We start from the raw sequence: 25,511 nt of genomic DNA, 5'->3' as shown, positions 1-25,511 counted from the left end.
GAATAACCCCCCCCCCCTCATCTCCATCTTTTCAATTTTCTTTGTTCCAAGTTTTCAAGTCGTAGAGTATCAAATGGCGGAGTAATAGCTAGAATTTCAAGAGGCACTCCATTTCCTGCATGTACTGTAACCTATTAGGCACAAATGTAAAATGTTCAGGAGCTGCCCTACCTCAGAAATGCACAGACATTTACAGCACAACATTTTGCTCATGACTTCATATGCTTCGGTTGTCATACAGCACACGTGGTACAGGTGGCAAATGTTGGGGGAAAAAAGGCTGTTTCAGTAAGCAGAGAGGCATAATTTGGATGATTTGGAAGTCAAATGATTTGTGCATGGAAGAAATGTCCACAGAACGCTTCAGTCGAGGACCATACATCTGTTATGCGAGACACTGTTTAACAAGATCATAAAACTCTTACTAGGCTAGGCTATATCTAGAGGCTGTTCATGATATTCCCAATGTTACTTTTGAATAGATTATAGTACTTAGCAAAATCTTCTTAAGGAATGCATCTAAATGGTTAAGTACATTTAGTTTCAAGGGTTTATGCAGAATGATTCATACAGTAGAGTGTTTAGTTTGGCCCAAAATTACACCCATGTCAAGTGAAAAGTCAATATACAAAAAAAATGACTTAAAAATTGCTTAGCACTGCTCACTAGCACTTTCACACAATACACCCCTCATCACAGTTGGTCAGAGTGGATGAGAGTGTCCATGTGGTAATGTGATTGAGGCCAGTGGGCAGCCAACAGTAACACTGACTCTGGCCTCTAACATCTTTCCATTCTTCTTCACATCTACATCTGTCACACTCACTCACTCAGTCACTCTCCTCTCTGGTGTGGGAGTAAAGGCAGACCAAAATGAACCATCCACATTGTACACCTAATTACTTTTGGGAATCCCAGTAGGAACCAAGTATATTAGATTATTTTCATTTTCAATACAAAGGAACATACAATCAGATATTGCTGATGGATACTTATCAAGTCAGACACACAGAAACATTTCAAAAGGTAGAGATGATACAAAGCAAATGATATTGAGGGCGTTTGACCATAAGAAAACTATAGCGAATCCCAGTACAAAATGATAGCGAACAATTTTATAAATTGTTTTGTGGCCAACAATCACCCCATTCCTGTGCTGCCAACTGCTTCCCCGGAGCGTTACCCTTGGCGACGTGACTGAGCCTGAGTCGTAAAAAGTGGAATGTGGGGTCAGTGGCCCGTGCAACAGAGGTGAGGAAAGACGATTCCGAGGTCAGCCTCTGCAGATAAGGGAAGACCCCTGCTCCCGTTTGACGGCAAAACGTGGGTGTTTTATGCTGTTCAGGAAATTATATAAACTTCATGTATGTAGGGCTTTCATCACAAGGTCATTTTTGATGTGTTTGTGTTCCCACTCCTTGCCAAGAGTAACTGGCCACAGAGCTGTGTTAGTGAATGATTAACTGAGAAGAAAGAGTTCAAATCTGGCCCAACCAGGACAGCAGCGTTCAGTTCCCAGCTCACTGAGACGCACCCAAGGGGAGGTCTCTCTTTTCATGCCAAACAAAGCGAGACAGACATGTTGTCTTTACACTGTTCCCTAAAAGCCTAAGACAGCTTTGGTGGAAAAGAGCAAGATGGAAAAAAAGGATATTTGTTATTTTATTTCTAGTGACAGCAACATCCTGTATTGAGTAGGGGACAAATTGCGTAATATCTGCTTCATTGGTGGATCGAGGAAAACTCCTAATATGCTATGTGTTTAAAATGGTCCAACAAATAATAAAGAATAAAGACTCAGGAGACTCTCACATGAAAAGCCAACAGGCACTATTCAAACCTGTCAAGCCTACCCTGGAGGGACATTTGTGTTTACATGTCAAATGTAAACCCAATGAAAAGTAAATACATAATCAAGATATTTTAAAACCCTAATTTGCCGCCATTCTCACAGCTCCCACTGGTGGAACCTAACAGAGGAACTTACTCAATTCCCCTGCTGAAACAAGCTACAAGATTGCCCAGGAAGATAAAGACAACTGGAATAACAGGTTGTTTGGCCTCAAAGTAGTGCTGTCTAACGGCAGGGTGTCTCACCTTAGCAGCAGTAGCTAAGGGACACTTTTTGCTCCCTCTATTCAAATTCCCACCAAAAACCGAGGAGGACTAGAACCAGACAGGGCAATTTGCCAAAGAGCCAGTCAATACCTAAGCCAAGACGAGGTTAAACTATTGTTTTGGGTTAACAAGCAACAGTGAACATAGACAAAAGAAATACCCCACTGTTTAAGTGTTGCCACTCACATAAACCATTTAACTTAAATCTTTTATGTTGAGAATCATTTTTTTCTTAACACCTGTCCTGTGTTATTCTAGCATGTTTTACCGAATAAGGCAGGCTGTAAAGTTAAATACTTTAAAAAGGTCTGAGGTTAACACTTACCCATGTCAAAGCAATTCTTCACAAGTAAATAATTGTTTCTCCCCAAAAAATTCTTAAAGCTTAAATTATTCCAAAGAGTACATCCAATAATCCAAGTAAGGTTTTCTGAGATTAGTGGTATCTTTAGAAAGCCAGTCCTTATCTTTCTCAGCTATTGCAGTTCCACAGTTATACAGTTGAATGCATTGCCTTCTAAAACTCCAACAGCAAGTCCGGTGAAGGCTACTGAGTAGTAGTGTATTGTGAGGTGGCTTGGAGGGAGAACCGTCAGAGGCTAAGCTTGTTCACACACTGAGCTGTGCACAGAGCCAGGCTGGGAGGAGCCAAGTCTAACATGTGACGTCATATTGTAGGTGTCAGGTTTCAATGCAAGGGGAAAGGGCAGGTTTTAAAGCTTTATCTTCCTGAACTGTGACCAGTAGAGGAGGTGTTTGGATTTCACCTGTGTGTAAAAAATGGACAAATGAAAGCTTGTTCGCTCTGGATAAGAGCGTCTGCTAAATGACTAAATGTTGTTGGTAATGTGTATGGAGCTGCAGCGAGCATGACGTTGGAGTTTGACAAAATTACCATAGAAGATGCAACTAACACTGAAAGGCCAGACAATGCTGACAAATGCTTTTATTGACAGGCTACTACTTTTATTATGGTTTGCACTTTAAAAAAGTAAGACTAAGAATATTTTTTTTATATATACATAAATAAACATTTATTTTAGTTATTTATACTGTTTAGATTTTGTATGTTGAATTTGTGGAAAGGAGTTCAGTTACAAGGTCACACACAGCTTCAATTAGAAGTTTGGCGCCTGAGTTTACTCCATTATTTGACTATTTCATAGTTTCCATAAACCCACTCCCACAGACCCCCTGAACCATTTTACAAGAACAAAGAAGAAGAAACGTAAATTAGGGTAATTGTGAGTGACCTTGAAAAGATTAGCCCACACCCAAGTGTTCCCTGGAGAATTCCAGAATTAATTCAACAATGTTAACAACAAGTTCCAACTGATGCAACTTATTTAAATTTAATTTGAAATTCTATAATAACATTTAGTTTGAACATGACAATAAATCCTCATTCTTTGAGACTGCAGAGTGGGAACATACCCATAAGAGCCCAAATAAAAAGACAAACTGGTTCTCACTCCCTCCGGTCAAATTCTACTAGCCAAGGAGCTAATCATCCAGAGCAGATGTTCAGAAATGTTCAGTTGGATTTATGACGAAGCTCGGGGTAACAGCCAAGTCAGCCTCTTGTGCTGATTTTCTCTTTCTTTCTACAAGGACAAGGGGTTTCACTCCAAGTGGTTGCTGCAGTGCAATACTCTCCCAAAATACCCTCCCAAGTTGAGGTTCACAATCCAAGACAGGGCTTTATAATAGATGACAAAGCCCATAAGACCTTAGAGAAAAAGTGTCTTCATTCATCCAAATGATACTGTGTACACAGTTACTTTTATGATGCAAGCTTAATGCATCAATGCACATTTCTTTGTAAATTGCATTGCTCCTTTACTGGTAATAGTGGTATTCTTGCAATAGGAAGTACCGGATATCCTGTGCCTTTTGGGTACTAAGACAATTTAAAAAGTCAATCATCTGTGCACTTTACTACATTTTGTTCAAAATAGACATTCATCTCAACATTACATTTACATTTAGTCATTTAGCAGACGCTCTTATCCAGAGCAACTTACAGTAAGTACAGGGACATTCCCCCGAGGCAAGTAGGGTGAAGTGCCTTGCCCAAGGACACAACGTCAGTTGGCATGACCGGGAATCGAACTGGCAACCATACTTTTTTTCTTATATAATAACCATCAGCAACAAAGTCGGTCTACTTAGGACACTTCTGGTCCCTCAGAGACTAAGGGAGTAACAGAGAGGGATTTCTGGGCCGTAATTACAGCCATAATCCACAGTAGGCCCACTGGCTCTACCCAGGAGAGCAGGAAAACGGCATGAGAACTATTTCTGTGGCTGTAAACATCGTGAGCTAATTCTACCAATCCTCGTGGGTAAAACTCAATAAAGACTACAGATGAAGATCAAGTTATAAAAGATAGCCAATGTCCTCATCCTTTACCCCCTTTACTTGAGTTACCTTGGTTAGTTTCTGAAAACCAGGCACTCACAACTTACTTAAAACCTCTTCCCCCAAGAGATGTAACTGAGATTTGGAGAAACAAAACTACCAAGTCTGTGAATTTATAACAAGATGACCGCCTCCCCCCCTTCACCCCCTCACCAAAGCTCCTCCCCGATTCCTTTCATTCGATTTCAAAGGCTGACAACCTCCCTCTACTTCTATCAATGTGAAGGAGCCAACCCCTCCTTGTCTACAGCCAGTCCCCCCCCTACAACACCCCCCATTAGCAGGCAATGTAATGGACAATGATTGATTTGTGACTTGATTGGTTAGTTTACTCCTCTACGTGCAAACCAGCATGCACACAGTTGGTTGCACAATCCCAATGTTATTTCCTTGACCAGATAAGAGCACTCCAATCCATCCACACACACGCCCTCATGTAGGTGAGACGTTTTCACCAGCTGACATACAATTTCTTAATACTTTGACGTGAACACCAGCTGGTGAATGGTGCAAGATTTCCTTGGTCAATGTCTTTATGAAGAAAAGCCTTCAGAATCAGTTGACACGGTTGACAAATCTCTTTAACAGGTCATTAGGTTTAGTTTAGGTGGACAGGTAACCAGTGGTCTCTCTGATTGTGAAGCAAGGGCAATGAACTGGCTAAATAGAATGCAAAAAGCTGCTCAGGTCTGTCAGATGCAGAGTCCAAAGGCAATGAGGCAAAGCCTAAGCTTAGGCTACATTCATTGTCTAACATCAGATCTAACTACATGGATTTGTTTAGTATTTTTAGGATAAGCTCTTATAGGTGAAATTAGCTGATGTCTTAAGGGTGTAGTCGGGTCTCTATCTGAAACCACAATAGCCACAAATTAGTGTTCATTTGAAATTCAGGAGTTAAATCCCATGGGTGTCATTTTTTATGTGGTACACAAAATCATAAATGATACATTACTAAAAAAATTGAGGGCAAAGAAAGATCTCATATACGATTCAATGCTTTGATGTGTCGATATCTCCTTTCTCTCCCCAATGACCTTTGTTCCACAAACCCCAAGATGTGAAGCACAGAGAGACACCTTTTTTTGAAAAAAAAAAAAAAAAAACATTGAGGCTATACCTTTAAAAAAAAAACTTGAAATCTATTTGCTGCAGAGGTACTGCTCTCCTGGACAACGTTCCACTTTAGTAAACAGTGAGTTGTTTGAGTACGGAGCTGATGGACTGAGGCCAGAACCATGTCATCGTGTGCATTAGCACATCTGGGTAGCACCTGTGCCCACTCACTCAGAGAAACACCCACAGCAGGGGTTAGACTACAACCATTTACAAGTTATGCGAGTGCTAACGTTGCAGGTGGTTCAAGCTAATTTACCTGGCCTAACAAAAAGGTCCTATATATGTTGTCTATTTATCTAGTACACATAGCGGACAGCATTATCCAGGGTGGTATACATCTATCAACATCACAACCGAACCTACCAACACCAGTTTACACAACTGGATGTAAACTTCCCCTTGGAATACTTGGCTGTGACCACATTCATTTACTGAATGGTTGGCTAGGAACCAAATATTCATTTGTGGCAGAGCTAAAATACAGAATTATCCATGTTAAATTGTAGGCTGAGCTTCCTCACATCCTCAACATTTCTGAGGAGTACTTCAGTACAAGATTCACCAAGCTAAGGTCTTTAACCATGCGTTACCTCATGGCCAGCTGCAGACTGCAGAGCCTCTAGTGTTGAGAGGGCCACCACACATGGTGAAAGGACAAGACAAGTATGGTGGGAAGGGGAACTGGAGCATTAAGATAAGACAGACTTCACTGTGCTGACCTTGTGCGTGCTTGAGAGCGTACGTGTCTGTGAATGAAGGCCGGGAACGCTGGAACCAACGAGACATTGTTTCCCTGTTCGTTTAGATGATAAAAAATAAAAAAAACACGCGTTCTTCATTACACTCATGCTGATGAGTGGCGGGGTGCATCCTCCAAGGTAACAGAGGGGCATGCCGGCGAATGCAGGAGACAAATCATTTTTATCTGGGACCCCGGCGGGTATTGACAAACCGGGGATGCATTTAGATAGCCCAATTAAAATAAGGAAATGAAGCGACAGTGAAACACTTTAAAACACAGTGCCCCTTTTTTTTCTTCCGGGACTTGCCCACCCTCTCCAGAGATGGAGCCCTCCTCAGAGTAGTGTCAAGAAGGGTGTGGGTGGTAAAGGAGTGGAGATTTGGCAGGGAGAATTAGCTTTCGGGCACAATATGCATTATGGAGGGAGAATTGTTAGCGAGTGGCGAGCGACCACGCTCCTGTTGAACACTTGTCTTGTTGCCATCCTTTTTTTGCCCACTCATTTTATGTAGCAGAATTGTAGGCTGCTATGTCTAACAGTTGGCTGCTGTGTCAATTGTTGGTATGTGAATCTGAAATTCAGCTTCAAACTACTTTTAAAAGTCAAAACCTAAATCAATGATATTGACACTGGACTCCAGCTATATGCAGGCATATAGCCGACCATTTAGTGTCCTCTCCCTCATCTTCCAACCAAGTCATGGTTTTGATTCACCTTTTCCTTGATCCTCCCTCTTCTTATCTCCCTGTTGTCTTCTTGCCCCCCTTCACCTCTTCTGTTTGTCTGATCAATGACTCCTCCATTGAGATTACTGTTAGACGGCTTTCAGGCAGATGGCGGTTGCAGCACTTATGTTTTACAAAATGAAAAGGGCATAAAATGTTAAGAATTTTAAGAAAATGTAATGACTGCAATTCATTGCTAACATAACTGACCCTGATGTGACCTTCCATGAGGCCTTCGACATGAGTGACAGAATGACTGACAAACTGAAAGAGGAGAGAGATAAGAGTAAGGTGAAAAGAGATGTGTTTCTCCACTTGTGTTTCACAAGTGGAGAGTCTCAGCTGAGTAGGGATATGTATTGAGGACAACTTGATTAATCTGGAAAGTTTTCCTTGGATGATCCCTGTTTAAATCCCAGGGGCCAGAGAAGGAGAGCTTCACCAAGCTTGAAGAATGGCCACTTTGTCTCTGGTGAGAGGTCTCTCCAGTCGCTCTCCCACAATGCAATGCTGCTGTCCCTCTAAAGAGGATATGGTGCTGGCACTCTGGGGGGATAAGTAAGGACACACTGAAACGTGAAGGACTCTTCATATATAAAGTGAAACGTATGTAGCGTCAATGCACACTTACTACACACCCACAAAAGCACATCAATAACACCACGTATTCAATATATATATATTTTTTTTTGCCTTCATCCAAATAGTGTTTTCCTAGTGCCTGGTTTAACAGATCTGCTAAGACAACAAAATAGCCCTTAAAATTGTAGGATACAACCCATGTGCTGCATAAATATGGGCTATTTAAAATATATTCTATTAGGGAACCTATGAAATCCATTTAATTTTGTCTTGAAATCAGTTTAATTTTTTGCCTTTTAAAGATTATTCAACACGTCAAAACATGAAACAGCTAAAGACCCATATACGAGTTCTTTCCCACCAGATACATCCACCCACTGATATGCAAACCCTCCAACCCCCATACACAACTCCCACACACTGGCCCTTTCAGCTAGTCAACAGATGAACACGCTGCAAAATGAGGGAGTAATCCATCACTAGTGCCGTTTTCTATTTGTAGGGTCTGTTTCTTTACCAATAGCTTCACTGACAGGAGAAGATAGGAGCCCCTGTTGACTGAGTCAGTGTACAACACAGTCTACGACAGCGACAAACACACACACAGTCACAAAGAGAACATAAACGATAACTGAAATACTAGATTGTGGTAAAGACTGTTTTTGCCTTTTACAGATTCTGAGATTTTCTACTTGGGCTTCATCATTAACCATCCTAGGTTGGAAGACAGAAATGGACTTGAACCCTACTCCAAAGTAATGAGATAAATTAAATATTCAACATGAGCCTCCTCATTTAGAATCAGTTTCTCACATGCACTGAAACATTAAAAGGAAATTAAATGAGTCTGGATTAATTGAAATGTTCGTGTTGGGGTAAGCTGTAACATTTCCCCCCTACATTCTCATTCAACGAGAATTAAGAAAACGTATGCAAGCCCCATTTACATACTAATTCTAAAGTACCTGCATTTAATGGCTTTTACCAATATGCTATATTTTAGGTTAGCCTAACATGTTTTCAGTTACTCTCATGTCATTCTACAGTATATAGGTTATAAAAAGTGCAATGTGTTGTTGAAAGCAAAACAAAGACACAAAAAAACGTTTTAGAATAAACTCCTGAATGAATAAGGAACCTACAGTACCAGTGCATACCCTAGATTTGCTCCTCAACATTTCAATATTTCAAAGTTCAAGAGATCCTGGTGCGATTTTTACCAAGTGAGTAAAAAAATTAGGCTCAGTAAAGAACTGAAAGATTGTAGCTCTGGAGCAAAAAAATAATAATGGAAACAGGGAAAGTACACCCATGGAAATGACAGAAAGTCCCCCCACATCCAAAAAATCCAAATGAAGTCAATGAGAGGACATTGCATTTTTCTTCAATCAATGAGGCTAAATTAAGTCATTCATGAGTGGCACTGTTTTCTTTCTTTCTAATAAAAGCTTTCCCAGAGGTTGTGACTAGTGATGTTTCATACAATTCTGGTTGTTCTTTATGATTTGATCAAGAACTCATCCAGTCCACAGGCTCTTGGAGCATTGACCGTATACAGTGAAACTGAAAACAACTGAAATGTAGCCTGTTGGTAATCACGATGTGATTGGAACACTGTACCAACTCTAGAGTAGTCGCCACAGTCAGGGATCAGCATTCCTAGTGCCGATAAATTCCTTTAAAGCGTCCCCCCCCCTTCCCTGCATAACCAACAAAGTGCTTGTCTGAAATGCAAACTGCCTGGCAACATGGCACAGAGGGCAGCAACATATAGGTCAAATAGCACATGAGACTTACATGCCCTGGTAACCACCCAATGCCTTATGACACAATGATGGAATACTTCAGATAGAGGTCATAGGTTAGTCCTAAACCTCAGACTTTGCAATCATAAAAACGCAACATACCATTTAGCCTACCCCTTGCCCTGTACAGTAAATCCTTCTCTCCCCTTTTAGACTGCCCGACAGACAGACATGATTCCATGTTGTCTGGGATGTTATTAAAGGGGTTGATTGGGATTAGGTTGAACTGGAGAGAACTTCCTTTTGAGGGGTGATCTCAGAGCCTCGGGCAATAAGGGTGATCCCATTGGACAGTCTCATACCGAATTGTGAGGTGAACCATGATGAAATTTTCTCAACCATCTCCCAATGTAATGCACCCAGTGCTCGCCTCTAAGGAGGCCTCCCTCTATGAAAGTGCTCAGATCAATTCACATCTCAGTAATGAGTTTTGCCACGGCAGTTATATCACCTAAAATATTAAGAGCAGCCTCCTGATGGACAAATATCACAACTCTGTCACTAGACATGACTGATTTCCCCATAGTCCCACGTTGGAGTAATGAATGTCTGATGAATGTAAAAAATGAAACAATCTCCTTACTATTGCAAAGAATTATGGATTTGACACCAAGGATATCAGCCCTAAGCATTCACAGAACAGAGAACAGCTTTTTAAGAGGGATGACCAATATTTAATATAGCCAATTAAAAGGATTAAGTAGTGTCACAATTGTTTAAACTGATTATACATTTTAATAGGTCAGAACCTGTGGCAGTTCTTCCAGTTTTCAGAACTGTCGTGCAAGATGAATTGCTCCAATACTCCATCTGCCTGTATTTTAACAATGCATAATTCAGGTTATAAAAATATATTTGGGGGGATATAACTGTTCTGGTAATACAATGCCTAATTTTCATGGGAAAGGCTCTTTGATTGCAACACCAGATGGCAAACACTTGTAGGAGGACAAGTTACAGTGGGAACAAAATGTGGTCTCTGTTCAAACTTAACTTCTGAATAACTTACTGTTGCCTTTAGGTAGCTTGAGACTTATTCTAAAAGTGTATAATACCAAAGTTATCAAAATAAGTACACTTTTGAGGAAGACCACAATAAAAAATGTAAAAAACCTGAACAAAAAATATGCACAAGGCTTCCTAAAGACATTTCAGTCAAGGTATTCCAAATGTGATCAAAGAGGTTATAGTATAATTTCCCCTCAAACTAAAGAAATCCCTAATTTGGCGCCAATTTTATTTAGTTCCTTCACATTCAGCCAAAGTAAAGTTCAACAGCAGTACCCTCTCTTGTCCAATTAAGACATGATGGTGGATACAGTAGGACACTTGCAAAGAGCAGTAGAGACGACCACATCTGACTCTGTAAGCAGAGCAGTACAGAAATCCTGGATCTGTTCCTTGGGACCGCTAAAATGGATCTCATCAATCCATGTGCGTTCTTAGAGCCTAGAAAACCCAATTCCCATTCATCCAAGAGTTCAGGAAAACTACATTTTCCACAAGGCACTGCGTTCAATTTAAGATCACAATTATCAATACAGACAAGAAATTACGACAACAGATAGGCTTTGAGAAATACATGGATAACTCTGTGACTAATGGTTAGTGAAAGAGCTGGTCTGTAACTTGAACTCAAAATATTCCAGCCTAAGTCTCCGTGGCCATTTGGGGGAGCAGTGGGGGTCTGACAGGGGAATGGGGGGAGACCACCTGCACACCAGCAGAGCCAGCTCCAGTCCTGGCACCACCATTTGTTACGCTCTGGATTCCCATTACATCAGAGTTAGTTGGCTGGGAAATCCATCTCGTGGTGTCAGGTTTATCAGACGCTTCGCAATCCTGGACAAAAGGTGGGTAATGCAGTCACTGGAAGATCTCCTGGAGGATTGTAGTATCCTGAAAGGGTATGAAGTTTTGGTGTAGAAAACAGGTCTCCTCTTGCCCTCTTGAGCATCTGATTAGTTACTCACCACTGAGATGTTTATGCATTCAGCGCAGCACTCAGCCTTGAGAATAAATGCTTTCTCATCACATTATGAGTAGTGGCATCGTGTAAGTCAGCCTATGTGACCTTAACGTCAGCTCCAGGTGGAATAGACATTTGAAGTGCCCTTCTGTTGGAGGTAGGTTTTTGATAGCATTCTGTCTTGCCTACCTGTTTAGAATCAACGGAAACATACTGTCTGTTAGAAACGTTAAGTCTCGAAGTTTCTACAGTTTCTCCTTTCGGAGGACGGTTTTCTGATTCAGTTCTAATCTCTTGTTTGGTCCTCTATATTAATAATACAGACTGACACACACAAGATATTTTCAAGGAGTTTCAGTCCCTTTTCTCTACCAGGGTGCTTACCATGAAATAAACAAATGAGAAGTGACAATCCCTGTGATAGTCCATACATTCTCATGAATAAGCAACATCCGCTCCGCTTCCGTTACATTTGATTTCTTTCCTGAAACTAGGCTTGTTTTCTTTACGTTGGCCTATAACCATGACTCAGGCAGAAATCAGTTATACAACTCGCAAGCAAAAAGAAAATGTCCAATTGAAGATTTTTTTTCCCCTCATACTATAAAAAGTTAACTGACAGTAATTTCTAAGGAACCAAGCTTTTGGAAGCTTCAAAAGTGGAAAACAATCAAATCACTGTCTGTCATGAGCTTTAAGAGCTCCAAAGCTACATGGGTTTCTGTGGTTCACAGCTCCCACAGGAATCTAGCAACACAAACAACAAAAAGAACAAACTTATTAAAAATCCATTCCACTTCTACTTCGTAAAATACAAAAATCCTACAAGCTTTCCTTCTCAAGTTGTGAAAAAAGCAACTGTTGGCATAGCCTCGAATGTCAATGTTACTATGCCACCTGATAAAAAATGTTGTGTTAGATTAGTTGGGACAACTTGGTGGTAACAATGTTAGGACGAGTATAACCACGTGGAGCCTGGTACATCAGATTGCATCATCCATGCTAGCACAAGGACAAAAACTCAAAGACTTTCTGGGGTTCTGAATCTTTGTCTTTCTTCTGGTTGTGTAACAAACAAACCAAAATCACTAAAGAAAGTCGCATCAGATCAGGAGGGTAGTTGGTTACCATGAATGACCAGTGGAGCTAAATCTATTGCTCTCTCCGCAGTCTCAAATCTATGGCATTGTCATCAGTGTTTGCCTGAAACGGACACAGTATAAATGAACCAAAAACAGCCAAGTCAACGCTTAGTTTGTCCTTTCAGTTTAACACAACCTCTCAGTGCTTTTTAACTGTGCTAAGGGTGAGAAAGATGGTCCATAATTGCTGAGATATGCACATTGTGGCGTCACCAGTGAAACATATGGTCTTTTCACAACAGCATTTGGGGTTTTGATAGGAGATCAAAGCACAGCCTGAGGGTCTGGTGAGTGCAGGGAGCAGACTCGGTTTAGCAGGGCTCCAGAAGAACAAGCCCTGGACAAGATATGCCATCAGACGTTACACCTTTAGACCGGCACCATCAAGTAGCAGTCAGCGAACCCATTCAATCAAGCCACAAAACAGGTGGACACAGGGATGGCTGAAAGCCTGATGGTTTATTTAAATTCTAGACCACAAATTGTAGTGGTGTAATAAATCAGGGATCTTTATTTATGATGTGGGCTGGAAAAGAACACAAAACCTGAGAAGCAATAAATGAGGAAGAACAAGGACGTTGTTCCACGCGTGAAGAACCAGGAAAAACCAACAGACCTTCCAACATACAGAAGATGGTATGTGTAGCACTACAGTGCTGTTGGGAGACCTTTCCCTGTGACATATAAGCTGGGTTATAGATTGCCTGTCTGCCTGTGCTGATGCACATACTGTAAGGTGAAAGGAGTGCTGAGTAAGGCCTTTTCCACAACTCAGCTTTCAGTAGGGCCACACCTCAAACATACTGTAGTGCATGTCTGTCGCTGTGGTTCAATTCAACACTGAATTTCTGTCTGAGTTCAGTGTTTCCTGCCAAAAAGGCATCCTGGTCTCACAACTAGTCTAGTCGTATCTGTCTCATGTTGGGCAAAGGAATAAAGACTAAAGAAAAGGCTAGACTTTGCACTTGTAGCCTGTTATAATGAGATGATATCAACATTGTCACAATAACATATACATTTGCAAATGTAACTAGTGATATTGTAGGTCCTGCATTTTGCTGAGTTGAGCTTTATTTTTAGATAAAAATAAATTAGATAGATTTATAAGACAGGTCACTTCTCAGGATGCATTGTCTTGGAATGACATTCTCTGTTGTAAGACATGGAAATACATAATTTGTGTCAGGCATGGGTATGCTTAGCGGGCATAAGGAGAGATGGGGAGATACATATTTCTGGGTAGGAGGGCATTGGTGCATTGACTTGACACGCTGAATAATTCCCTTAATCTGTGTCTAAATCCACACAGGAATGTGTGAAGATATGTCCAAGAGAAATGGAATCCATGATTGCATTCCTGCCACAGTAAGGCTTGTTAAAGCAACCGTTGTGCTGTTAAGTGTGACAAATCAATTCAACTTCCTCCCGAAAACAACACGGCAAGTGGGGAAAATCAGCATCTGCTCCGTCCCACCCTGTGTTATACCCAGAGAATAATCTCAGAGAAACTATATGACACAAACTTCCATCCGGGAAGGGGGTGGGGGTTGGCTTTTGTTTTCACATTTCTCACAAGGATAGGCTATCGGAAACAGCCTGATGCTGTCCATCAGAGGCGAAGGCTAGTGAATAGGCTGCCCCATTTATCTAATAGGAGGTCATCTGAGGGAGGAGGGATAGGCGCATAACTATGCCAACATTGTCATCATGCCATGGTGGGACAACTCATTTAGCTTCAACTCATTTCACAAGGGACAGACCGTCCATAACCATACATGGTTGAACAAAACATTGGCCTTGCTAGATTTTGGAAGACAATGTGTTTTTTAATGAATTAGTTTTAGTCTCTAACATGCAGGCTAAAGAATGAATGCACATATACATTGTTATTATGTGCCCAGTCTTCTGAAGAAATTTACAACAAACAGCACATGCCCCTATACTGTTGCTTGCAGACAGTGAAAGCAAATTTCCTACAAAACGTAAAGTTTGTTGACACAGGTTATTGAAAATGGACAATATAAGTCAAGGCCCCAGGGAGTCATCTAAAACCACTCCCTACCCCCCTTCTTTTGAAGGTCTCCAAGGGCACCATCACAATAAGTTTGCAGAGAGGCTTTCTGTGTGACGTGGTGGGGTGGAACAGAGGGGGAGGACTAGTGCTCTTGTTCCTCAGGGTGAAAGCTGTTATTCTGATGCCTTTTGTTGTAAAAGGCTGTTCGGAGTGTTCTTATTTGAGAAATGTTTCATCCTCATGAATTGCCTAAAGGCTCCCTACCATGTATTCAAACTACTGTGTAGGATCGACTCATAAAATCACAGATTGTACAAGATCCAATAGCTCGTAAGGACAAAATGGTGTTCACATAGATTTGGACATTTCTGGCCTATTTAATACGCTTTGGGATAAGGCACTACAACTGTGAGGCCTAGATGGAATAATTCTACAACATATTGCCCCGTCGAGTTAGGCTATATTTTGTAGCATTACAGTATGAGTAGCATGTTTAATAAGAATCGAGCAGAGAAAAAAAGAATCTGAGGTTAAAACTATTCTGATTAGAATAACTCAGTCCTTCAACACAAGAACAGATGATTGAAATTTTACTGATTGCTCCCTTGAATAGCATAGGCCATGCATATATTCACATAGCCCTGGTAAAGCACTTCAGAAATAAATTGACAGTCAATGTTTGTTCAAATTCAAAAGGCATCATTAATATATGAATACAAATGGCTTTTTTTTGTTTTTATATATGTCAGCGCCATTTGTCCCATTGAAACTTGTGAAGACGAATCTTATAGATATCCCAGTCTAAGACACAGCTATTATTATATACACCTGTGTAGCATATCTGAAAGTTAAGGTACATTAAAAGTCGATTTCTATAATTGTTACTTGGTGATTTTAGTTCAAATCCAGCTTGTTTTGATGCAACATCAGTTGCACCATCGCTAATATCTGCTTAGTATTTACTTATGTCTTTTAATGGAGACCTTGTAGGCTGCTATAAGAACAATTTACCATATAGTATGTATATTTATAGTTGGTTACTGCTGAATGAACCAAATAACAAACAGCAACATACTTTAAAATATTCATACAGGGTCTGCGTCTTCTTAATCATTCAAAATATAAGAGTCTAGAACAAAAAAAAACTGTCTTGGCAATATGAACATGAGAGGTATACATAACTAAATCAGATAATTCCCTCTCCTCAAAGTAGTGGAGAATACCTTGACACCTAAAAAGCCAGTGTGTGCTATGTTTCAGACATGACTGTGTGGATGAGTTATACTAGGAAGGCTGCATGATATGGGAACGTGACTGGAGTTCCATATCATTGCTGACATTTCAAGCATTTCAAGGCCACATGAATACTAGCATTGTGATCAAGTTACATTTTGTTGATCAAAAACGTCCCTTATATTCCCCACACAGTTTACAGACAGCTCTGCAGACAATGCTTTCATAGCTGATGTTGAATAAACTTCAGACTCGAGCGTTTGTGGTGATGCAGATGAAAAGTGGAAATGAAAACGCTTCCGATTCACATCTTACTCCAGTACAGAACTACCTGCATGTGATGTCACCTTCTTGGCTTATGGAAGCTTAACCCACTTGCCACCCTTTTTGACACATTTAAATATTGCCTCATTTGGTGTGGCTTACGGGCCATGACAGCACACTCTTATGCTGTCTTTTTAGATTGGCAAGGGGCAATGTAATCCCCTCGCTTCCTCATTGTTAATGTATGTGTGCTGGCGAGACCCAGTCTTGCACACATGCTGCTACTCCTCATCCCATGTCACAACCTCACAGAGGGTGCTGGTTTGTTTCCAAGCTCTGAGTCAAGCGGTGGCAGCGGTGGTGTTCTTGCTAATCAAAGGGGCGGGCGCTCTGCACCAGAGAGATTAAACTCCCCAGGACAAACACCTACCAAGCACAAGGCTGCATCTGCCTGAAATGTCATTAGGATCCAAAATAAACCTTCTGGCAATTGACGCCTAAATTGAAATATACACAAAAAAATACCCTACATTTTAGGGTGTAATGTGTTGAATGCAGGCGTGCTGCCAGAAAGAGCAGATTAAATGAATTATATTCATAGTAAACAATACTTAGGCTACATGGTAAGCCACACATTTATAATAGGTCACATCTGAAACCTTACCATGCTTGCTACTATTTAGCATGCTACTCTTATTGGTGATTCATCTGTGATTCCACTAATATTATGCACATGAAGGCTACACTATACTTTATTCAGAGATTCAAAAAAATTCAATAATAATCATTATTTAAAAAATGCTCAATAAAATCTGATCTCCTGGGCCAATACCAGTGTCAAAGATAAATAACAGTTTAATTTTCACGCCACTCGCAAATCAAAACTGACACATGCTAACCATTTATGAACCCAGCCAGACTGACATCTTCATTAGTGACAAACATTTGTTGTTAATTAACATTTGTGACAAAAGCTAGATTAAAGGCTGAGGGAGCAGAAATAATTTGGAAAGATGGAAGTAGGATGATTTTTCACAAACCAATAGAATCCACTGATCTGACAAACATAATTGGCTTGTTGATGCATGCACATCCAATGATACAGTATGAAACACTATGTAGTAGTGATCAGTTGATTTCAGTAGGTTTATTTTATCAATAGCTGTCCCCTAGAGGAGCTCATGAATGTGGGATGCTCCATGAAAGTGTGAGAGAAAGTACAATCAGACCTTGACCATGACATTCTGCTTAAAATGCAAATTAACCTCTGAATAGTGGTAGAAGTCACCATCTAGCTTAATATTTCTTTCAGAATCCACAAGTTATGGAGTTTATCAAGAAATTCAAATGAATTTAGAGTTCACCATTTTACTGGTGTTATGTAGCCTATCTTTAAATAACCCTTGGGTGCATAATGCTTTAGTTCTCTCTTTGACCAATAAACCAGATTCCTAAAACAGGTCCACCACAGAGAGTCAATTCGTATACCAATTAATTTTTCAATTATAATGATCAGACTTTTTGCACTTGCTTGAACATGTTCTGGTGTTTGTTTAGTTAGGTTGTTTTCCCCTGCTAATAATGTGAATGTACGTATATTCCTACCTAAAAGATCTTCTGATTTGTACTCAAGGTAAAAAGAGGAGATAAGACTTATCGCAAGAGAAAAGCGGCATTTGTCACAGCTATATACTTAAAATACATTCAATCACATTTCTGTTCTTGGAAGAGCTGCCGTTTAGTAAGAATGAGGTCTTTACAGCTTTACATTTTATATTGGTAGTATCAAAGGAAAATGTAGGGTAATATGTCACCTCCTCAATGCTGAGCCAACATGTTGAATGTTGACACTCTGTCCCAGTTGATTTGGGGTGCATGTAGTTCCAGTGTGTATGTGGGATGAGCACATGACTGTTTTTACTTGATAATGTAACAGTGACAGCCAACTTAAATGACTGGGCTGCCACTTTGTCTGGTTCCCATACTGAAATTATGGTATTTAGCATTTTCCTCAGACCTCTTCCCTCTCTCAATAAAAAAAAAAGCCTCAGTGATGAGTATTCAGTGCATTGCCAACCATATTTACTGAGAAGGAAATGACCTAATATCTGACAAAAAAGGAACCAATTTGAAAGATGTAGATGGTGAAAGCACCACCTAACATGCTCAAACGATAATGAGTGTTTTCAGGTGGGAAGGGTAATTACTTAAATTAAGGTTAGATGAGACATAAAAGTTGGATTGCCCTTAAAAGTCCCTTGCTAAGCACAAAAATATGACCTTCCCTTGGGTAGCACTGCTGCCAAATTGTTTTAAGGGGGAGTGAACAGACTACAAGCCAGTCTAAGCACATTAAATTGAGTACATTTTACTCCAGTCAGACTATGCCACAGACTGACTTCACTGAAAAGAAGCATTACAATGTATGGCAAGTTCAACATCACCACGGCTACATTCAACCCTGTCATTGCTCTTGATGCACACATACTGTACGGTATGCACTAATCCGTACGCATTGAAAATCTTTTGATTCAATTACATTATTTGGCCCATGTTAGCAAGGATTAACCATTCCATGTGAAACATCTTACTACGTAAAGCTATAGTCACATGAGCTGGGTTAGTATATGAGACTGCACAGCAAGGCAGGATGGGGAGTGGAGAACAAGCTAATCAACATGCACAGTCGGGAAACAGCACATCCAAGTCAGGCTGCAAAGCAGCCTGATAAAGATCTGTCTGACACATAGCCTTTGAAATAATCCACTTGTAAGTACACCGTTTAAAACATTAACATCACGATTAAATTCCAGGGATACCTATGACAAGCCCTTACAACTCCAGGAGGCACAAAAGTATGACAGGTCAAAAAGAGACAAAGAGAGAGAAAGAGAGTTCTACAAGGCTTCATGTGGATTTGCTCTTACATAACATTAGTAAAAGACAACTGGCTGATTTCTAACAGGGGAGCATGCAACACTGGAGGCAGGTGATGTCAGCTAAAACATTACCTGTCGGTTTGCATTTGAAACAGTCCACAAAGTCAGTCAGATCTGGTTTGTGTAACCGTGTTTGCAATGAAAATATTTAGGTCCATGTTTGTGGTCCGTTTGAGGTAGGTAATCTAACGTACAAAACACAAGGAAAGAGACTGCTTGATATGAAAACACAATGGCTGCGTCTTTTTCACTCTGAACTTTATCAGTTTCTAATCATTGTTGAGTTCACTGCGAGGCTGACGCCTTTTTTCGTGAGAAGCACAAAGCAGTCCATTTCATGCAGAGCAACGGAACATTGGGCTTTGGGCCTCATGCCAACAAAAAGGAACAATTAATGAATGGTAATCCAAAGCAACTTTCACCATTTGCAATTGAGCTCTGACGCTTGTCAGACAGTTTTCACTGGAAGTGGAGTGTTTCCTAGCACCTCAACCCTGCAAGCTGCAAAAGTCCAAGAATTCAACTAAAACAGGTATTTTCTATTTCCCTGGACAGTGTTTCTACTCTTCAGCCCAATGATAAGGTACATAATATACTTCTTGACAAAGAAAGATAAAGGAGGAAGAAATTGCTTATCCTTGTCCCTGACACATTAAAACAAAACTTCACTCGCTGGCGATTCCACAACAACTTTGGTGTCATAAATTCACCCCTTGTTTTCCTCTTGTGCCCTTCACAAAAACATGGCTGGAATAAACTTGAACTGTGGCTGCAGAGTGGGGAAAAACACTCATACCTGTACCGGGCTAACTGTTCACAGCATCTTGAGCCATAAATCAGTGCCTTGGTCGACCTGGCCGAGAGCGTTTTCAAACCCATTTGCCGGAGATAATGCCAGCTATTCCTCCCAGCCCCAGGGACAAGGGAACCGGCCTCATGAATCATAGGCCTCTTAGAGGTGCAGCAGCACAGCCCTCACCTTGCTGTGTCCACAGGGTCCTCTGTTTCCTCATGACATGTCACTGAGGGAGAGGTGGACACAACAACATGTGGACACTGGACAAGACACTCAATATAGCATCACAGATGTTTGGTGTAAGACCCACAAGTGTCCAAATAATATTCTTTACGGGAAAGTATGTACTGTAACCTCAGCCTTGACCTCAAACACGAAATATAGTCTTTCAATTGGAGGCAGCATCACTGCCTCTGTTGTAGATGTGTAGCCACATCCACATGCCACCCATCCACCATTGTAGCTTGGAAAACTCCAAACTGCCTGTTTAACATCTTTGTTTTAAGATCAGGGATGTATTCAGGAGAACTTTTGACCCACATATTTCAAACAAGATTTTGTTTGTTTGAGGCTTTCTATGTATTTTTCTGGTCCACAGAAAACCATCTTAAAAAACTGAATCGGGTTCAAAGGGGAAAAATATATGTAAGGACTGACTCACTCTTTGTGCACACAAAGCTAAACATTGAATAGTATGTCTTAAAAGTGACTGTGATGGATGCAGGCAATGTGCAACTGAGTGTTACATCATTTGTATAATTGCAGTCTTCCTGCCAAACAGGAGCATGCACCGAAGCTCCTGTAACTGTGAGGCAATTTTAGTACAGTCAGTGAGTAGCTGAAGTTTAGAAGTCCTGGGGCTTGTCTCTTTCCTTTGACTGCATCAGCAAAGGCTGGTCAGAGACAGTGGGGTAGCAGAGCATAGTCTTCTTCCTGGACACCCCATTAACAAGTTCCCTTTTATATGTTTATAGTTCAATAACATGGGTGTCAGGTGTAGATTAAGACACCAAGCAGTACAAACCACATAAAGAGGGATTTAAGATCATCATAATCATCTACTCTCACTTCTTAATTATTTTGTGAGACGGGCTTGTTGTGGGAAGATTCTTGTTGGAGCAGGGGACATCTTCTACACAGCCTTGTTTACAGTCTTGATTTATTGCTCTCTACCTTCAAAAGGTTTTATCAGAGTCACTTGCTTCCACTTGGGTCATATGGTCTGGCTCTAATCCAATCAAGTATTTTTTTGTAACATTTCAGCCGTAGCTGTGAGGCCTCTCCAGGAAAAGAGGCTTCAGATCCTTTCACTACTGAATCCTGAATATGAGTTTGTAGAGCCTGTGTGTTAACTTAGTAACACAAAGAAAGGTCAAAAGCCTTACAAGAGACAGACATTCGAAGGCTGTTGATGGGCAAGTCCGATATCATACCTTTCTGCATCCGTTACGTGGTTGTGTGCCCCATTGTGATGCTGTCATCCTGTCAACACTAATGGTCTCTGAAGGCATCAAGGCTCTGTCATGAGGACAGGGACACAACAGGGCATGCTGGGAGCAGGGATGGTGGCCCTCTGTGGAGGCGGAGCTGTCATCAGCACCCCTCTCCTCCTCTGAACCCTCTCCCTCCCCAAAACCCCATCCATCTGCCGCATCAGCAGGGCAGGGCAAGTGCAAGCAATGCACTTTCCTGCCATTTCCCGTCGCGCTTCCGCTTGCCCAGCTAGCTCTTCTAACAGTCCCACGTGTCAACAGCTCGGCCTTCGACCATTACAGGAAGGAAAAAAAACTGACCATATTTACTTTCTGTGAAACAGCAAGCTGGTGCAGCATCTGACAAACTGCCTTGACACAACCACCTTGTACCCTAGATAACTAGCACAAAAATGTTTCTGCACCTGAGAGTGTGCTTTTCCCTGCTGCCACTGTCAGTTGGTTTGTATAACAGTGTTTGTTCCAGGAACAGTAATGGCTTGGACAGCGATCCCCTTGAGAAAAAGACATGAAAGAAGGTAACGAAGAGAAACAGCCATGGCGTTGACATCCTGCAGTATGTGTTGCTATCTTAAGGAGTCACCGTGCACAGACGCATCTAACATTCAAAATCCTACCCGGGTGAATTGAGAGATGCATTCCATTAATAATATAGGTTATCCTGGGGGTTAAAGACAGTCTACCGGTGTTAATTGAGATGTATATTGAGAATCAACAGTGATGTCAAGTCCTGGTATGCAAAACCACAGCAGAGTAATTCCCTGTCAAAGGTTTACTATGAATGGATCTGACACGGGTTAAAGCTATTTTAGTGATAATGGGTAAAGCCCTGGCACTTGGTGTGAAGGTGGATGGACATCAATACAGACACAGACACAAAATATCAGTTTTTGGTTATTCCCCTGAGATACAAAAAACAAGCGCTTCAAAAGGACTGAGTTTTGCCAGAGCCAACCTGCATAGTCACATTAACTTGATGGTGCTGAATGTAAATCTGTAATCTGGATGTAAATTTGGTATTCCATCATTAGACCTCTACAAAAACGAAAATGTAACAAATATAGTGTCCTCTATTTCCTCCATGATGTCACTGTTGCATGTGCTTATGTTGTGCACACACTTGTGTACATGTGTTTGTGTTCTAATTAGAAGAGACCCAGAAGAGTGGGGTAACAATGATAAGTCATACAAATGACACTGCCTCCTAGGCCCTTGCTCCATTTGTACCTATCCAGCATTGTCTAAAATGAAAGTGTGTCATCTGTTCCCTTCTACTGACTGGGCACATGCACTGCCAAGGCCATGAGTTCTGACACACGTGTTGCATCATTCCTTGTAATACAGCAGAAATGTAGGGGTTAAACCTGTAAACACCTTGTAGCCATAGAATGCCTGTAGAATAAATTCTAGAAAAGCTATGCCGCGATTTATTGGCTTCCATATTTAGTAGTCTGATCTGAGAGCTACACACCGCCAAGTAGACAATCAAGTTTATACTCGATAAAGCTAGCAAACATGGAAATATTATTTTAGTTACTTTTACAAATTGGGTACAGACATGGTAGACGCCTCTAGACACTATATTTGGAACCTCATTGTTCTGCCAAAATGGGAACAAGACCGCTCCAATTAACCTTGACTTCAACCTATCGCTGTCATCACCACTTTAATGCAATAGCATTAACATAATATCCCAAAAACAAAGCACACTCTAGGGATGGTTGACAATAGGCCCCATAGGAGCGGTCTGGGACATTTTCTAGTCCGGCGTCTGTTTCCACTTTCTCCAGAACAGGAATGCCCTGTAAAACATTAGTGTAAATGGTTTATAATGCCACCAGTGGACTCCTAAATAGGAGACCTGGTTTCCATCTACATTACCCCACCACCAACAGCGCACTATGTCACCACTCTCCCCCAAGCCGCTGGCTTTCAGGAACAGGCCTTGTTAAAAACCAACCATGTGTGCTACTGAGGGCACCCTGTCCCTATGTAGGAATGTTAAGTAGAGCTGCAAAGATGGGCTTTGCCCAAGGCACCTTTCTGGGCAACCAAAGGAAAAATGTCCCAGAACGTTCCTATTGAAGGGCACAAGGCCATCATTTGGCACCATGCACTTCAACCACATTTACTTTCATCTAATGTCATGCAGTTGTTTTAAGGATAGGATGTTTTCCTAAAGTAGGTTAACATAACATCTTTGACCAAAGGCTGTAGTCCCATAACCTTTATCACAACCTTTGTATGGGTCTGGCTCCATTTTCATCCTCCCAAAGCACTCGTTTACATCCAGTTCAAACCAGTTTGGATGGTTAAAAAGAGCTCCGGGTTTCTCAGTGCCAACGCCCCAACAGCATGCCAGTGAGGCGTCTCGGCGCACTTATAATCCCTGCAATAAACCCCTGAAACGCCGATCTCTGCCACCACAGACCAACACACTATGGGCAAAACCCCTCATTAGAACTCTGGGGCCCTGAAATTACCCAGATTTTGCCCATATGGAAAGCATGAGAAAGCGTCAGCTGGGAGAGGTCTGCGCCGAGTGGTTTTTCAGCATGTGGCCGCAGAGGGCTGAGGCTCTTTAACAGTGCCAATCAGCCTATCCCCTACCAGGGAGCGCCAGGGAGGGAGGAAGCAGAGACAGATGCTCTGGCTACCGGCACTGGGCCTGGTCTGTTAGGAAAAACCCACACCACACACACAGAGGCAGACACCGGATACCAACACACACTCACAGACAGACATAAGGAAGAGATAGGCCTACAGATGGAATCATAGACTTAGTCACCTGTACCATGTCGTGTTAGTAAATGAAACACTTAACTGGACGCATGTCTGATTCTCCAATGTGAGACTATTGTTAAAGTAATGAGACTTCATAAACAGGCCTTTATGCATAAGCTGCCATAATACCTTTATGAATTATGAATAATTCTGAGCTCAGATTCACATGCAGCAAACCTCTGAGGCCAATGAGTAGAAGAATCATAATAAGCCTACAATTTTTTTATGAAAATGCATTTAAATGAAAAATATACAGAACCTTTTACACAAGATCAGTTTAGAGAGACACAGCATTATTTTCAGGGAATAGGACTGGATCTGCAAACTGAAAGATGCAGTGCAAGGGCCCCTAATTCAATCTTATAAAGCTTCTGATGAAATTCCAAGAAATTATGCATACTCTGCCTCTCATTAAAAATTGGATGTATCTGTGTTAATAGTTGGTAGCAATTTCATGTCATATTGTATTGCAGACACTGAGTCCCTATAAAAAAGATTTAGTAATGCTGACAATGTTCAAACATATTATTATTAAAAAAACTAGACCTAAACATACGCAACTGTCCCTATATTCTAGATCCTCTAAAATGGAACTGCCATAGAAGGGAAAGCTAGCATATAGCCTAAGAATTGGGATACATTCATATTTTCTCAGCATTAACTTCTGGTTCATACACATTCTCAGCAAATATGCGTTCCTTCCTCCACAGTTCAATTACATCTACCATCAGAATGTGATTTGACAAGGAAAGAGAGGAGGGGGGACCAACAGTACTGTCATAATGTACTGTTGGAACGAAAATACTTGGAAAGGCTGTCATGCAATACATTTAAAACATAATTTGTAAGACTGATTTTAAATGACGTCCCCACAAACGACATTAATTGATAAGTGACAATAACGGTATTGTACTGCAAGAAAATGTCATATTGTGCTTTCCCAAATTTAAATAACCAACACTGCAAGTGAGAAGCTATGATGAAATGGCTAAATTGAACCTACATTATTCACTTTCAAAATTGACCATAAAGAATTACCTCTATAGTGATCGTGCCTGCTGGCCCCCTGGTTTTTGATAGATCTTTGCTCGCGCCATTGCACCATTTGAATAGCTAGCTAGCCAGCTAATTGCTGAGGAGGACTGTGCAAAGACTTCTTAAATAATTGTGCAGCAGACAAATACCACACGCATTATTCCATCTGCTGGCCAGTCAGCAACAGAGCAGTCAGACTCAGAAAACTTGCATTTACCACAAAACAACCCCTTTTCGTTGGCAATGCAAACTAACGACACTAACGGGAACATTTAGAAACATTTCCAGACTTGCAAAGCAATCTAGACTAGTTTTTATGGAGAGCCAC

General features: G+C 41.1%; 1 protein-coding gene across 12 annotated transcripts in view; it reads right to left on the bottom strand.

Moving 5' to 3' along the window:
* The window catches only part of LOC134036861 (receptor-type tyrosine-protein phosphatase F), a 111,293-nt gene that overhangs the window by 84,922 nt on the left and 860 nt on the right, over positions 1-25,511 (bottom strand). For 11 of the 12 annotated variants that reach the window (XM_062481994.1, XM_062481998.1, XM_062481997.1 and 8 more), the window contains exon 1: positions 2,444-2,721. The exons of the other annotated variant lie outside the window; for it this stretch is intronic. The gene's annotated coding sequence lies outside the window, so the exon portion shown is untranslated. Of the gene's footprint in view, positions 1-2,443; positions 2,722-25,511 lie in introns of those variants that run through there. 12 annotated transcript variants of the gene reach the window in all.

Source organism: Osmerus eperlanus, chromosome 16 (assembly GCF_963692335.1).
Source record: "Osmerus eperlanus chromosome 16, fOsmEpe2.1, whole genome shotgun sequence".
Lineage (NCBI taxonomy): Eukaryota > Metazoa > Chordata > Actinopteri > Osmeriformes > Osmeridae > Osmerus > Osmerus eperlanus.
Note: the sequence above shows the minus strand (reverse complement) of the source record. Positions and strands in the feature narration are given on the sequence as shown.